The sequence below is a fragment of the Pituophis catenifer genome, unplaced genomic scaffold, assembly GCF_029215685.1.
Source record: "Pituophis catenifer annectens isolate HBS135680 unplaced genomic scaffold, rPitCat1.0.hap2 SCAF_5, whole genome shotgun sequence".
Lineage (NCBI taxonomy): Eukaryota > Metazoa > Chordata > Lepidosauria > Squamata > Colubridae > Pituophis > Pituophis catenifer.
Window position 1 is genome coordinate 53,789,708 of NW_027256885.1, and position 16,689 is coordinate 53,806,396.

General features: G+C 42.5%; 1 pseudogene; it reads left to right on the plus strand.

Annotated features, from left to right (window-relative positions):
* The first annotated feature begins 2,630 nt into the window (after positions 1 to 2,630).
* On the plus strand, positions 2,631 to 15,505 carry LOC139317681 (uncharacterized; annotated as a pseudogene).
* Positions 15,506 to 16,689: the final 1,184 nt, after the last annotated feature.

Genomic DNA, 16,689 nt, shown 5'->3' on the forward strand with positions numbered 1-16,689 from the left:
GGAAGGGCTGGCCTCTGACTGGGTATGTCCGGACGGGATGACTGAGGCAGGTCTTGAGAGTGTTATCTGGGGGGAGTTCGATCCTGTGGCTCCCGAGGACATGGACAGGGTCCTGGGATGGCTGAACGCGACCACATGTTTATTGGACCCGTGTCCCTCCTGGTTGGTACTGGCTTCCCGGGAGGTGACACAAGGCTGGCTCCAGAAGATAGTTAACGCTTCTTTGAGTGAGGGGGTCCTGCCGGCCGCTTTGAAAAAAGCGGTTGTGAGGCCCCTCCTCAAGAAGCCCTCTCTGGATCCAGGTGTTTTGGCTAACTATCGTCCAGTCTCCAACCTTCGCTTCGTTGCGAAGGTTGTTGAGAGTGTGGTAGCGCAACAGCTTCCCTGGTACCTGGATGAAGCTGTCTATCTAGACCCGCTCCAGTCCGGCTTCCGGCCTGGGCACAGCATGGAAACGGCATTGGTCGCGTTGGTGGATGATCTCTGGAGGGCTCGGGATAGGGGTTGCTCCTCTATCCTGGTCCTGTTAGACCTCTCAGCGGCTTTTGATACCATCGACCATGGTATCATGTTGCACCGGTTGGCGGGGGTGGGGGTGGGGGGCACCATTCTGCGGTGGTTCTCCTCCTACCTCTCTGACCGGTCGCAATCTGTGTTGACAGGGGGGCAGCGGTCGACCCCGAGGCACCTTGCTTGTGGGGTGCCACAAGGGTCGGTCCTCTTGCCCCTTCTGTTCAACATTTATGTAAAGCCACTGGGTGAGATCATCCGTGGCTTTGGGGTGGAGTTCCATCAGTACGCTGATGACACCCAGCTGTACATCTCCACCCCAGGCCACCCCAACGATGCCCTTGAAGTGATGTCCCAGTGCCTGGAGGCCGTGCAGGCCTGGATGGGGAGAAACAGGCTCCAACTCAACCCCTCCAAAACCGAGTGGCTGTGGCTTCCAGCGTCCCGATATAGCCAGCTGATGCCATCGCTGGCTATTGGGGGCGAATCACTCGCCCCCACGGAGAGGGCTCGTAACTTGGGCGTCCTCCTGGATGCACGGCTGTCTTTAGAAGATCATTTGACGGCCGTGGCCAGGGTGGCTTTTTATCAGGTTCGCCTGATACGCCAGTTGCGCCCCTTTCTAGATCGGGACTCTCTACGCACAGTCACTCAGGCACTCGTCACTTCCCGCCTGGACTACTGCAACGCTCTCTACATGGGGCTCCCCCTGGGGTGCACTCGGAGGCTCCAGCTGGTCCAGAACGCAGCCGCGCGGGGGATTATGGGGGCGACGAGGCGCTCCCATGTGACACCTCTCCTGCGCGAGCTGCACTGGCTCCCGGTGGTCTTCCGGGTGCGCTTCAAGGTGTTGGTGACCACCTTTAAAGCGCTCCATGGCTTAGGGCCGGGGTACTTACGAGACCGCCTTCTGCCACTAATAGCCTCCCACCGGCCAGTACGCTCGCACAGAGTGGGCCTCCTCAGGGTGCCGTCCGCCAGACAATGTCGGCTGGCGACCCCCAGGGGGAGAGCCTTCTCTGTGGCGGCGCCCACCCTCTGCAACAACCTCCCCCCAGAGTTACGTACAATAACAGACCTCCGGATTTTTTGTCGGGCCCTGAAAACCTATTTATTTCAACTAGCTGGGCTGGCTTGAGTTAAATTTTAAATTGATTTTAAATCGGGTTGTTTTAATTTACGGCCAAAATATTTAATCATTTTAAACTGTTTTTTAAATTTTGTATGTTCTGTTTTTTACTTTGGCTGTTCACCGCCCTGAGTCCTATTGGAGAAGGGCGGTATAGAAATGGAAACAAACAAACAAACAAACAAACAAACAAATAAATAAATAAATAAATAAATAAATAAATAAATACCGGAATGAGGAAGTAATCGGCCTAGCCGAAATGGAATGGGATGACTGAAGAGGCCAGGGCCCCACGGACCCACCCCCGGAGCCCATGATGGATTTATGGCTGGGAGGACGTCAAGTCCGCATGATGATCGATACTGGAGCCAGTCGATCAGTAATTAATAAACAAGTGGCCCCCTTATCAAAGGAGAAAGTCAGAGTCCAAGGAGTGTCAAGCACACCAGCCACACACAGCCTCCTGAAACCGGTTAAATGCAAGGTTGGGAATGTCACTGCGTTATTTTATTTGCCAGCTGAACTCATCATTTCTGAACTGTCAGACTCTTCGTAGCTTGCCAACTTCTTATCAGTAAGCTACGTGTTTCCGTCTACACCCACATTCCTTCACACATTCTTTCCTTTGTTCTCATGCCAGGAGTGCTGGTTGCTGGAAAGCAACTGGCCCGAAGTATTTCAAAATGTAGCAATTAACTTTCTTAGTTAGTGAGGTGTTTTATTTTCTTTATAACAAATAAATGAGTTTTATTAGAGAACTTTTCTTCGGGATTTCTTTTCAGAATATTGCAACAAGGAATAAGCCACGATCCATCCTCTAATTAAACCAGGGTGATTTGTCCCAGAGCTAAACATGGGATTAATCGATGCCCTGACATCTGGTAGCTCAGATGGTTGATTTATGGCTTTTTTCCTTGTTTTGTTATTTCTGATAAGAGCGCATAGGCAATTAATTTTTAACTACTGAGGTACGCTAATTATCTTTGCTAAAATGCCGAAACAGAAGGAAAAAAAAATGAAGCACAGAGCTTTATCCTATTTGGAAGAAGAACAGGAGATAGTAACGCCCTCAAGATTCCAGCCTCTTGCTACGGCTACACAATTGGAACAAGAAGGTGCCATGGGTGAAGAAGATCTGAAAATGCTTTCGGAAACACATCAAAGGACAGCTATCAGAACAGCTGCTTTTGAAGATAATGAACTGCGACTGAGGTTGGTAGCTTTTTCTCAATTTGCATGCTATGAATCTATCCTACCAGAGCCCACAGATTACGATGTGCTTGGTGCTAGGCCAAGAAAGTTTCCACAAACAGCAAAGCTTTTTCACCCCCACGAAGAGAGAGAAGTAATTCATTATTCTCCTCAAAGCCTTGAGCTCACCCAGCGTGAGATGGCCATTAAATCCGACCGTGAACATGTAAAATATTATGAAAATGAACTTTTTTGATTTAAGAGAGATTTGTTTATGCTTGAGCAAGATAAGGAAGAATCCCGTGACTTAAATTTTTCAAAAAGCGCCATCTTGTCTTCTTCCTCAGAGCCAAAGACACTCCCCCTGGTGGATTCTGTGTCAGGCCAATTAAGGCAAAGAGCACTGCATACGTCACATGAAAGTCTCCCTGATCAAGTTACATGTAAACCTGCCATGCAGTCATTCCTTGTAACTGGGCTGCCCAAAGCTAAAGGTGCAGCACCATCTGCTGGCGAAAGTAATTTACTACAGGAAGCTGAAAGAGAAAGGAGCTTAGATGAACATTTTAAATTACTACAGCAGACCCTGGCAAACCTGTCTCTAACTCACTCAGAGATTCAAGCTGAAATGCCACAAGTGTCTCCACGGGCTCAAACTCCAACACCCCCTGGTGGTGTTGGTGTCCTTTTAGATGAAACACAGCCACGCTTAGTGCAGCAAAGGCAAATGACTGCATCTCCAGCAGGCCATGCCAATATTGCAGCTCAAGCACAAATGGCAACTGGAATACAGCAGATTCCAGTGCATCAGCCACATCAGCAACAAATGCCTGCATATATGCCACAGCCACAAATGCAAATAGGGCCAGCTCCTGGCCCACCTCCAATGGCACAACCAAGACCATTTTTAGCTCCACAACAGGCACAGCAAATACCACAGGCATTTCTGCCAGCACAGCCAGCATCTCAAGTGCAGGCTCCTTACCAGGCATTTTCTGTCTCTCCACTAACTGGTGAGTCAAAACTAAAAATGTCAGGACATAATTATAAAACCTGGGTCAGTGAGATTACACTATTGCTTCTTAGAGAAGGCACTCACTGTATGGTTTTTAACCCTTCTGCACAACCTTGGAATTTTTCAATACGAGATTTAGAGATTAGAGCTCGCACAACATTATTGATGTCCATGGATACTGAACTGCAGGTCACTTTTCCACCAAATACAACAGCCCGACAAATTTGGGCTGAATTGGAAAATTGCTACAGGCCTGTCTCAATTGAATCTTCATGTTTACTCATGTCTGAACTCCACGGTTCGAGATTGAAACCCGGTGAACAAATTGGAGGACATTTGACCAAACTGAAAGGTCTGAGAACAGAATTGAGAGAAAGAGGCCATAACATTGAAGATATTCAAATGATCAGCATCATTATTAACTCTTTGAATTATGAATGGAAAGATGCTGTTACAAAAATTAACCAAGTCCCAATTGCTCAACGCACAGTGGACAATGTCTGTAGACTTTTAATTGAAGAAGAGACATTCATGTTGGCCACGCCACATTTGAGAGGACCACCCGCATCAAGAGCTCCAGCTAGGCGCCCCTTCCAAGGAAGGACCTACACTCCAAGGATGCCAAGATGCTACACCTGCAATTGTGTGGGACATGCCACCCGGGATTGTCCCCAACGAGTTCCAGCACCCGTCATGTACCAGCCCAGAGGAACAGATTCCAGAGGCAGAGGCAGAGGCGGAAGACAAGGTCGTCGTGGTCCCCGGCGTGATCCACAAACTCCACTTGCCACATTGGCTTTAACCAATGATACACAACCTCAACCAGAGTACGACAGATGACTCCTGTGGACTTTGGACAGTGGTGCAGCATTGCATGTTACCTACAGAAAGGAACTTTTCACAGAAATGCACGAGCCTGAACCAGAACTACGTGAACTTTATTCTTTTTCCAATCATCCTTGTCAGGTCAAAGGAAAAGGAACTGTTTATGTTGAAGAGCTTGATGAATTCATTCCTGATGTTTATTACATACCAACAGCAACCAGTAACTTGCTTAGTCAGAGTCACTTGTCTAGAATGTTAAAATTCCAGGTTCACCACCTTGAAAATGCAAGTTACATAGTTAAAGATGGAGATATTGTTGCTGGAACCATATTAATTGGTGGTGTTTATTACTTAAAGCAAAAGCCTAAAACACAAACACAGGCAAGTATACAAACTCCAAAAAGGGAAAGCACAATCCCAGAAAGAGATGCTCCAGAGAGAGATCCTGTTGCTATTCCAAAGGCTCCTAAAGCCAACAAAAAGAGAATTGGTAAACAGGTTGCTCAGAGCAAGCCTGAGGTTCCGCATAAAAATGTTAATGTTGAGAATTCACTAACTGGTAAACCTTTGCATTCCAGGTGTATCCATAAATGGCATAGAAGATTGGGGCATGCCAGTTTCCGTGTTCTTAGGAAGATGCCGGAGTTCGCAAAAGGTTTGGATCTAAAGGGGTGTAAGGTGTTTTTGGATTGTGCTGTATGCAAAAAGGCCAAATCCAAAGCAGCAGCCATTCCCAAACGTGCTACACGCCTATCAACACGCATTTTTGATTTGGTTCACATTGACATAGTTGGTCCTTTCCCGCCATCATTTGGTGGTAGAAAATATTTTCTAACAATTGTTGATAATTACTCTAGATATGGATATGTATATCCTATGAAAGAAAAATCAGAGACTTTTCAGATCTTATCAGACTTTGCAACCCTTGTTTCTACCCAACACCAAGTTCGCATCGCCAGAATCCAGAGTGATCGTGGTGCCGAATTCATGTCTCAGCATTTCCAGGACTGGATGCGTAAGAATAGAATTATTCATCAGACTTCACCCCCTGACATACCGGCTCACAACAGAGAGGTACTGCAAACCATGATGCGTTGTCTCCTAGAAGACGCCAACCTTGATATGATATACTGGGGTGAAGCTATCAAGTACGCAAATTACATTGTCAACCGTACTTGGAGCAGTGTAACAAATCAGACTCCTTTCTTCATGTTGTATGTCTACAAGCCTGATCTTAAAAACATTCATAGTTTTGGTTCATACGCTATGGTGAACATTCCCTTAGCTCAAAGAAGAAAAGGAAGTCCAGCAGCAAAAAGACTGAGTTTTATGGGTATTGATGATAACTCAAAATGGAGCAGATTTATTGACTCTAAACATGCAATTGTGATTTCCCAATCTGCAAATTTTGAAGAAGACATTGACTGGTCCAGGATTCATTCCAATGATCCTGGAGTTTATTTTCCCAGAGATGATACTGCTGATGCTACGCAGATTGATGATCAAGATTCCACTGATTCTTCTCAACCCGATGTTCTTCTCAAGCCGCGGATGCTGATGCTAGAGACGAAAGTGAGGACGAGGACGAAGCAGAAGAAGACTGGACAGTTGTTCCGAGACGTTCCAAGAGGGACACAAAAGGAATCCCTCCACAACGATATTCTTGGCAACTGACAAAAGCACCCTTGCCTTTGATTTGCAATGTTACACTTCCACCTGATAATTTCATGCAAATCAAGCAGCTCCCTGATTCAGAGCAAGACAAATGGTATGATGCAATGCAGGTTGAAATGGACAGTCTAAAGAAACTTAAAGTATTTACACCTGCAAAACCTTCAGCAAACAAAAAGGTCATTGGCACTCGATGGGTCTACAGAATCAAAAAGAAACCAAATGGTGAGTCACTGTACAAGGCCAGACTTGTAGCTCAGGGTTTCGCTCAACGTTATCCTGAGGACTACACAAATACTTACTCACCGACAGTCAGAACTGAGAGTGTAAAAATTGCTTTAGCAACTGCAACTATCCTTGGTTTAGAAGTTTTCCAGTTTGATGTTGACACGGCTTATCTGCATGCAGACCTAGACGAAGAGATCTACGTGAAAAGTCCTCCAGGATTCCGACAGCAAGAAGGGGATACCTGGTTCCTAAACAAAAGTCTTTATGGTCTGAAACAATCTGGTTTAATGTGGTATTTATGTCTTACTTACTTATGCCCAAAGTATTTCAAAATGTAGCAATTAACTTTCTTAGTTAGTGAGGTGTTTTATTTTCTTTATAACAAATAAATGAGTTTTATTAGAGAACTTTTCTTCGGGATTTCTTTTCAGAATATTGCAACAAGGAATAAGCCACGATCCATCCTCTAATTAAACCAGGGTGATTTGTCCCAGAGCTAAACATGGGATTAATCGATGCCCTGACAGGGAACGGCCTAGTAGAACACCAATTCTTGTATATGCCTGAATGCCCAGTTCCGCTGTTAGGAAGAGATCTACTTTTTAAATTGAGAGCCACCATGTCCTTCAACGAAAATGGACAGTACTTGACAGTGTCACATCCAGTGGAAGAAACTTGGCAATTAATGTTAATGCAAGACTCCACTCAGGAAAGTATATGGAAAGAATTTAACGTTCCTACCCTGTGGGCAGAGGACAACCCCCCTGGGCTAGCTAAATTTGCCTCCCCAGTAGAAGTTAAACTGAAATTGGGATACAAGCCCATCAGAGTACCCCAGTATTATGTTCCTCAAGAAGCGGCAGAAGCCATTCAAGTTTTAATTGATAAATACTTAGCCGCCAGGATACTTAGAGAAACTCAATCCCCATGGAATACAGCAATTTTGCCCATAAAAAAACTGGATGGGGGGTGGAGACCTGCCCAGGATTTACGACCGATCAATAATGCCGTGGTCACGCTATATGCAATAGTCCCAAATCCCTACATTTTGTTGGGGACCATCCCTCATTCAGCCGCATGGTTCTCCGTCATAGACCTGAAAGATGCTTTCTTCACTATACCCTTACACCCTGATAGCCAAGACTTGTTTGCCTTTGAGTGGAAAGACTCTAAATTGCGTAGACATTGTCAGTATACCTGGACAAGATTACCTCAAGGCTTTAAGAATTCTCCTACCCTTTTTGGGCACGCCTTGGCTCAGGACTTGCAATACTTCCAACCTGTTCAGGAAGGGGACTGTCTCCTTCAGTATGTAGATGATGTGTTAGTAACAGGAACCACTCAGGATAACTGTTTCAAAAATACCCAAACCCTCCTTGAATTACTGAAAGACTGTGGATACAGAGCTTCAAGGAAAAAGGCTCAATTAGTAAAGAAAGAGGTTACATATTTGGGATACACTCTGTCTCAAGGTCAGAGAAATTTAGGCTTGCCTAGGAAACAGGCGATCTTGCAACTGCCCCCGCCGAAAAATTGAAAAGAACTGCGAGGCATTTTGGGAGTCATGGGCTTTTGTCGCTTATGGATTCCCAATTTTGCCTTACTTGCCAAACCCCTGTACGCTTCAACCCGGGGAGCAGAAACAGACCCGTTTGAATGGAGCAAGGAACAAACAAATGCATTAAGTCATTTAAAGGAAGCACTTACATCTTATCCAGCTTTAGGGTTGCCAGACCTTGCCAAACCCTTCCGTCTTTATGTAGATGTCCGTCAGAATGTGGCACTAGGGGTATTAACTCAACAGCAAGGATCATGGCAACGGCCGGTGGCTTATTTGTCCAAACAGTTGGACAGCCCGGCTCAAGGCTGGCCACACTGTCTTAAAATTTTGGACGCTGTGGCAGAACTTATGAGCAACACAAACTAACTAACTTTTACCTCAGAAGTAGCAGTCTACACATCCCATGCGTTGCAAACTATCCTAGAAAACAAAGGACACTTGTGGATAAGTAACCAGAGATTGCATAAATATCAGGCTCTGCTGTTAGAAAACCCCCAGATAAATCTTCACCAATGTGCCACTATTAATCCAGCTACCCTCATGCCTGTACCTGATGCATCCCTCCCGCTGCATGACTGCCTACATGTGTTAGATCATCAGTATTCCTGTAGACCAGACTTGACTGACACCCCTCTTCCAAATGCCCAGCTTACCTGGTTCACGGATGGCTCAAGCTTTATGGAAAAAGGAGCTCGTTATGCAGGATATGCTATAGTTAGCCAACACGCAGTTATTGAAAGTGCCCCTCTTCCAGTGGGTACCAGTGCCCAAGCAGCTGAGTTGTGGGGACTCATCTGAGCATTAGAATTAGCCACAGAAAAGACTATTAATGTGTACACGGACAGTAAATATGCCTTTTTGACTATTCAAGCACATGCGGCTATTTACAAGGAAAGGGGCTTCCCTGACTCTACAGGCAAATCAATTCAACATGCCCCTTTAATTAAAAGGTTGATTTCTGCTGCACAATTTCCCAAATCCTTAGCTGTCATCCATTGTCCGGGTCATCAGAAGACGGACACACTCGTTGCACGAGGCAATCGATTTGCTGATAGAGAAGCCAAATTGGCAGCACACCTGCCCCTGGATAGGAATGATTATTATCTCTATATGGCACAAGAAGTTGAATCCTACATTGAAAGATCTTATCCCACCTATACTCAGGTAGAGAAGGAAAAAGCCGAAGGAGATTTGAAAGCCAATCTGGTGAAGGGATGGTATACCCTTCCAGACAATCGCCTAGTGGTACCAGTTTCACTCACCTGGCCTTTAGTATCAGAGGCACACCAAACCTCACATAGTGGCAAAACTGCTTTGGCCCAACAGTTGCAAGCAACATTCTACATACCTAACTTGCAGAGTCTGGTTGCCAAAGCAACTTCCCAATGTCCTACGTGCGCACAAGTAAATGCTAAGCAAGGACCGCGTTTACCACCAGGACAGCAGCCAATCTCCTACTTACCCATGGACTATTTAATGGTGGATTTTACTGATATGCCCAAATGCAATGGTTATAAAGCGCTGCTCATTTTCATTGACACTTACTCTGGATGGATTGAGGCCTTCCCCACTCGAAATAAGTTAGCTATACAAGTAGCACGCTTTCTTTTAAAGGAAATAATCCCTAGATTTGGATGTCCATCTACCATCAGCTCTGACAATGGCCCAGAATTTGTGCAACATATAAATCGCCACCTGGCTGAAGCTGCAGGCCTGAAATGGCGGTATCACTGTTCGTTTCGGCCAGAATCGGGAGGGAAGATTGAAAGGGCTAATCGCTCATTGAAAGCAATCATTACAAAACTGTGCTTAGAAACCCACTTGCCATGGCTTCAAGTTTTCCCCATGGCCTTGTACATTTTTAGAACAGCCCCTCGAACCAAATACCAGCTGTCTCCTTTCGAACTTCTGTATGGGAGACCCCCTGCCTTGTTCAAGCACCACTTTCAAGGCTGGCCAGATTTAGTTCAAAAAGGGGGGGTAGAAGCAAGAAAATTACTTTTGCAGTTACAACAGCACAACAATCATGTCAACAAACTGAGGCATTATATGCAGGAATGTAGACCTCCCCCTATTACAACTGCAGGTCACAACTACAAACCAGGTGATAGAGTATGGATAAAACACTGGAAAAATGAGCCTTTAAAACCTAGATGGAAAGGGCCATATACTGTTGTGATGTGTTCACCTCTTGCAGTTAAGACCTTGGAAGGAAGATCCTGGATCCACTGGACGAGACTGAAGCCCGCAGACCAGAGTGATCCAGTCACATACCAAGTGACAAAAACTGACAGGCCCTTGGTGTTGAGGTTCAAGAAGAATACACCCTGCTGAGTCCTACTGGCAATGGACTCTCAACGCACAGTGGTGATCGTCAGCCTTGCTGAACCACCCCGGAAGCTGGTTCCCAGCGCACGGCCGAAGCTTGGAACGGAGGAAGACAACATTCCAAGATTTTAAATTGTAATGTAAAACCCATTAACAGTGATAGTATCCAGTAAGCACTTATTAAAAACATACTCATGGTTGAGGAAGATTGGGTGTGGGGACTCTGGGCCACCACTGGTTTAGTACTTCTGGGGGTATTGTTTTATATATATAAGGACCAGCTCTGTGGGAAACCTAGGGATCCAATTGATATTGACCTCACCCAAGTTATGAATACTTCTACAGCTCTTCCTGACCTGGTGAATTTGTAAACTTCGGGTCTTGCGCTCTTAAGGTCCTGTGGGTGTGGGAATAAGGTCACTATGATTTATTTAGGGATGTGGGTACTATTAGCCAAAGGTCTAATGAGTGATGCTAGCTTGAACAGTAGTTCCCCATGTTGTGTGGATGTTCAAGAAATTCCCCTTGTCCCTGTAGAAGGAGTTAAAGATGTCAAGAATCCCAGGGGAACTAACAGCATCAGGACACTGAATGGGGACACTTTGGGTAAAGTCCACTCCCGCCAACAGCGTGGTATCATAAGGTGGGGAGGGAGCCTTAGACCTAAACCAACTCCTAGACCTGAGGTCAAGAGTTTAACAATCCCAGTACCTGGGGGAATAGAAAAGGAGAACGGGCCCATGCAACAACTAAAAAGAGGAGACTACATATCAAGAATACTGGAATTGGGTCAAAACCTTGTTAATCAGTATGACCCTAACCTAGGTCAAAAATGCTGGTTGTGTTTATCTGCCAGCCCCTCATCTTATCATGCCGTTCCTGTCAAGCCACAACTCTGGGCTAGGACAAAGGCTACAATAGTCCTTGAAAAAGATAGTAGGAACAAAGCACCAGTATCTCCAATACAAGGAGATTTTTATAAGGCATTCCAACGGCTGGGAAAAAGCCGCCTCCCTATTGCTGGCCCAATAGCCACTGGTGTGGAACTCATAGGAACACCTTCTCTGTGTGTAAAGAGATATCAGAAACCTGGTAGGCCTGTAGGACCCCTGACAGAAGAACAATGTCCATCAGAAGTGTACTTTGGTCCTAGAACAGACCTTATGGATGTAAAAGTAACCAAAGATCTTTTTCCTTCTGCACATCACTCATCTCATCACAATGTCACTTTCTCACTACCACCTACGGCCACCATCACAAGATGGGGAAGATGGAAGGGATTCGGGAATGCATCCCAGGAAAGGTGCCCCAGTCTATTCCAACCCCCTCGTTTCCCTATCTGGCTCTCCATTAGATTCAGCACAGGCTTATGTATCCTCTTTCCCCCTGGGAATACTACCTCCCGATATCTTCTAGAAGGCCCAATCCTCAGAGATAAGCAAAGGGACCCTTCACTAGAAGTCCCATTACAGCCCCTGGCTGGAATGTTTGTAGCAGGGACTTTGGGGGTCTGGACTAATGAAAAGAACCATCGAACCCATGCATTCTCCATGAACATAGGCGTGTGTGTAGGGGAAAAGGGAGTTTTCTTCTTCTGCGGAAAAGATGCGTATTTATGTTTGCCAACAAATTGGACTGGAACATGCACACTAGTACACCTTTTTCCTAAAATAGGTGTTGTCAGTGGAGAACATACCATCCCTGTTCCTCTCATGGGGCATGTTCAAAAATGGGTACCAATCCTAGTCCCACTATTAGTAGTCATGGGAATAGGTACTGCTGTGGGAACAGGTATAGGTGGTGTAACACACTCAGTAATACAGTTTCAGCAATTATCAGAGGAGTTCCAAGAAAGCCTGAACCAAATCGCTGGAACCCTGGTAGAAGTCCAAGACCAGATAGATTCATTGGCAGCAGTGGTCCTACAAAATCGACGTGCCTTAGACCTCCTAACCGCAGAGAGAGGAGGTGTGTGTGTATTTCTGGGAGAAGATTGTTGCTTCTACATGAATAAATCAGGTGTGGTCAGAGGAATTGCCAAGGAATTGCAGGATAGGGCATCCAAGATAGGTCAAAGATTACAAACAACGGACATGTGGTTTTCTTGGGTGCCTGGATCCGGGTGGATTAAACAAATGTTATTTTTGTTGATTTGTGCTGTGGCGGGCCTAGCTTTTATTCCTTGTGCAATCCCTGTGCTGAGACAGCTATCTATCAGAGCAGTGAAAGAGATACAGAATGAGAAGGCGTTCGTGTTGACAGAGCGCTTTCTTGAAGAAAAAGTTTCTGAAACAGACACATATGTCGAGATGGGATCTGGGAGAGAATGGAGAGAGTACCTCCATAGATTAGGAGAATAAAACATCCAGACAGACCTATATCTTGCCTAGATTAGTCATATGTTGTGTATTGTGTGGAATATTATATATTAGCTTTGTGTATTAAAGGACATAGAATGTTGTGTAAGAAGTAATGAAAGTTTATGCATGGAAAAACTTCCATTGGGGGGGAAATGAGGTAGAAATGAGGTAAATATAAGGTGAATAAAAGAAATAATCATTCCAAGTCAGGTACATAAAGTCAGATCAAATCTATGAACTCTGAATAAACTTTGAGAGAACCTCTCTATTCACGTGCTGGTTAAAGGCAGCTGAACTTCATTATTGGTAAATATATCTTCTGATGAGGCCCAGCTGTCATCCATCAGGAAAGCTAAGAGTGGGGTTCTGGTGAATGACTGACTCGGATAAAGAAAAGAAACTAAGCAATTAGTTCATGGATGTCCCCATAATTACTTGACTTATGGCCTTGTGTCAAACACACTGATTCTATACATCTTCTTAATAGAATCAAAAACTACGGAAATTCAGATCTATGTGAACATCTGAACGGATATACATGGGAGACAGAAGGTTACTTATTGTTTAAAGTATAGCCATAATTTCTGCATTTAAACATTACAGCACTTAAAGGACAGTTGTAAACTATAAAGTGATGGGTTAGTAAAAGTTGTAATAGTTTAGTTGATGGAGTAGTGAAAATGTGTAGCCAAAATAATTTTATTAAGTAGTATGTAATGGTTTGGTAATTAGTAAAGTGTAATGTAAGTATAATGTATTTTTAATGTAACCATATATGGAAGCCAGAAGGGCTCATAGAACTCTTTGTCTTGAAAACATATTTAAATCATGAAATCATAATTTGTCCTTGTTCAGTTTGCAAGAACCAAACAATGCACTGAACCTTTGCGCAAATAAATGTATCTGTCTGACCCAGGAATGTGTTTCAGCTTCTCATTTTCCACAACAATTTTCTAGATTTCAAAGATACAAAAACAAATATTCCAGTTATTAATCATTTCATTTTTACATTCATATGGTTATCCATCAGTTTCTTACTACTATTCATATTTCAATTCTAAATATATATAACATCTTTCTCTTTCATTTCTTTTCCTTTTTCTCCCTTCCCATTTTTATTTTTACCTTTTTCTTTCTCCTTTTTTCTTTTGTATTTTAAAATCTTGAACTCTCCTCTTTTGTCCTAAATTTCCCTTTGTTTCCCATCTCTTTTCTCCTTTTCTTATCTCCCCACTATTTATCCCACTGTTTATTCCAGTGTAATCATTCTGTATTTCACAAATCCGGACTCTTCTATTTTGCCCTGCATTTCCTGTTGTTTTCCATCCTTTTCCTCTCTTTTTTTCCTTTTCACTGTTAATCCCATTGTAATCATTTAAATTTTTAATATTTTCTGCCCTTTCTGTTTTTTCCATTGTTAATCCCAATGTAATCTCTAAAAACCTCCTTTTTATTATTACTATTTACATATTCAATTATTTTTCCCAAATTAATCTCATTGTCTTTATCTTCTTCTTTATATTCAGTCTCTGTGTCTTGCTTCTCTATCTTTGTTTCCTTGTTAGCTTGAGCATGCTCTATCTCAATTTTTGGGTCCTCGAGTTTCAATTCTCCATGTAACATTGTAATTAGTCCTCTTATTTCCGCTTTCCACGATGAGTACATCATTTTCATCATTTCTCTAATTTCCTGCCCCATTTTGTTCTTTCTGTGTTAATATTGTTCCAGTTTTAAAAGTTCCGTTGTTTCTTTGTTTTTTCTAAAGTCAAGCCACTTGTAGACAAAGCAATCCTCCCCAAAAGTTCTCATGACTATTATCACTGATGCAGTTCCAAATTTTCCAAAACAAAGGTTCTAAATTGCAGTGCTCTTTTTTCTCCTGAAGATGTCTCTCTACAATCCACAATTCTCTTTTTTTTAAAGAATTTTTTATTTATAACAAACACAAAAAACAAAACAAAACATAAAATCTACATCATTCAAATACAATTACAAACAGTATGCCGATCGGTTAAAATTCTTTTGTGCTCAGTCCCTTATCCCAAATTTCTCTCGTTTAACAGATTTTTTAATATTTATGTTCACTTAGCCATTATTGAACAGAAAGAAAAGTGAATAGCAACAAAAAGATCACTTCATATATTTTTATCTTTACATTAATTCCTATTTCATTTTTTATCTCCATGCTTTATTATCTCGCCATTGATAAAACAGATCCCAAATTAAGTAATATTGTTTATCTTCCTGTTCCCTAATTTCAAGTGTCAATTTACTCATTTCAGCACAGTCCATAATTCCAATCATTATTTCCGCCAAATTCTCTCCTTTATCGTCTTCCACATTTTGAAATCTGAGGTAAAAATCTGATTTATCCATCTCCCATCCAATTAATCTGCTCCTATCCCGTTCAACTTCGCCCAATCTGTTATCTATATCTTTAATTTTTTCCTCTTTTTGCTCCTCTCTTTTCTCAAGCTTTTGCAACCTCTCATCATATTTCACCATCATTTGCTGTGTACTCTCTACTTTTTCATCTATTTTGAGTATTTGTTGTTCCATCCTCTGCATTGATTGAAAAATCATTTGTAATGTTACTTCTTTGTCTTTATCCTTTTCCTTCTCCTTTTCCTGCTGAAGCATCGACTGAATTGATCGCTGTCCACCAGATGGAGACGAGGCCGGTGTAGTTGACACAGATCCAACTGTTGCTACTTTTCTACTCATTTTATCCAAAAGTCGAAAACACCAACAGCCAGGGAAGAAATCCAAAAGAATAAACAATAATAAGTAAAAAAATAAAAGGAAAACGTAAGAGAGAAAAATCAATTCTTCAGGTTCTTCAATACCCTAATCCCCTTTAAACAAAAAACATAGGAGAGAGAAAAAGAAAAAACATCAAAAATCAAAAAAATCAAAATGTAAAAATCAGCAACCAAAAAGAAAAATTAATCCAAATAGTAGCAAAATTGTGCCAAAGCTTCAGTCAATTTCAAAAAAGAATAAAAATAAAAAAGATAAAAATGAGGGGAGAGGAAAAAAAACCCAAATAGCCAACTTGAGGAAACAGCAAAAAGAGAAAAGAAAAAGAAAAAGGAATCAATATTTCATCTTCAGACTCTTGTATGTCCTAATCCAGTACAGTTATTTGGAATCAATTAAAGGAAGAGTGAAGAAAAGTACCATCAAAAATATTTAAACTAAGGGAACTTACAGAGAGTTATCATTTAACCAAAATATTGAAAAAACAAAACAAAAACAAAACCCAAATGTTAGCAGGTGAAAAGGAAAAAATATCTCACTCTCTACAGCAATACTTGTGCCCAGACATTAACAAGCCTCTCTCATTTGCCTCAGACTCCTGCTTCAAATATATCTCCAGAAAACACCTGAATAAACAAAACCGATAGCTCCAGCTCACTCAGATGTTCTTCCCAGACTTCTTATTAGCAGTAAAGGTTTGGAGTCTCTGGTTGGCAACAATGTTATATAATTGTTTGCTTGTTACTTTAATAAAAAGGGAAAGTTAGCAACATTTCCATCCAGCAAATGGCAGTAAATAGCAATGTTACACACTCTCCTAGTTCCCTTTTATAGTCCAACAATTCTTTGTTAAAAAAAAAACCAAAAATTCTTAATGAAAGTCCACAAAAGAAAGAAGAAAAGAGAAAAAAAATAAGAGAATTAAGTCCAAATAAAAAGTTAACTCCAAGAAAAAAAAATATTCACTTTTAAAACACAAAGGCTTACAAGTCTCAATTCAATCAGTTCTCTCAGTCCGGTCCCAGTCAGAAGTAAAATAAAACTTTAAAACTCACCAACTTAACTAAGTAGAAGATAGAAAAAATAGCTCCTGTTGAAATTCGCTGCTTAG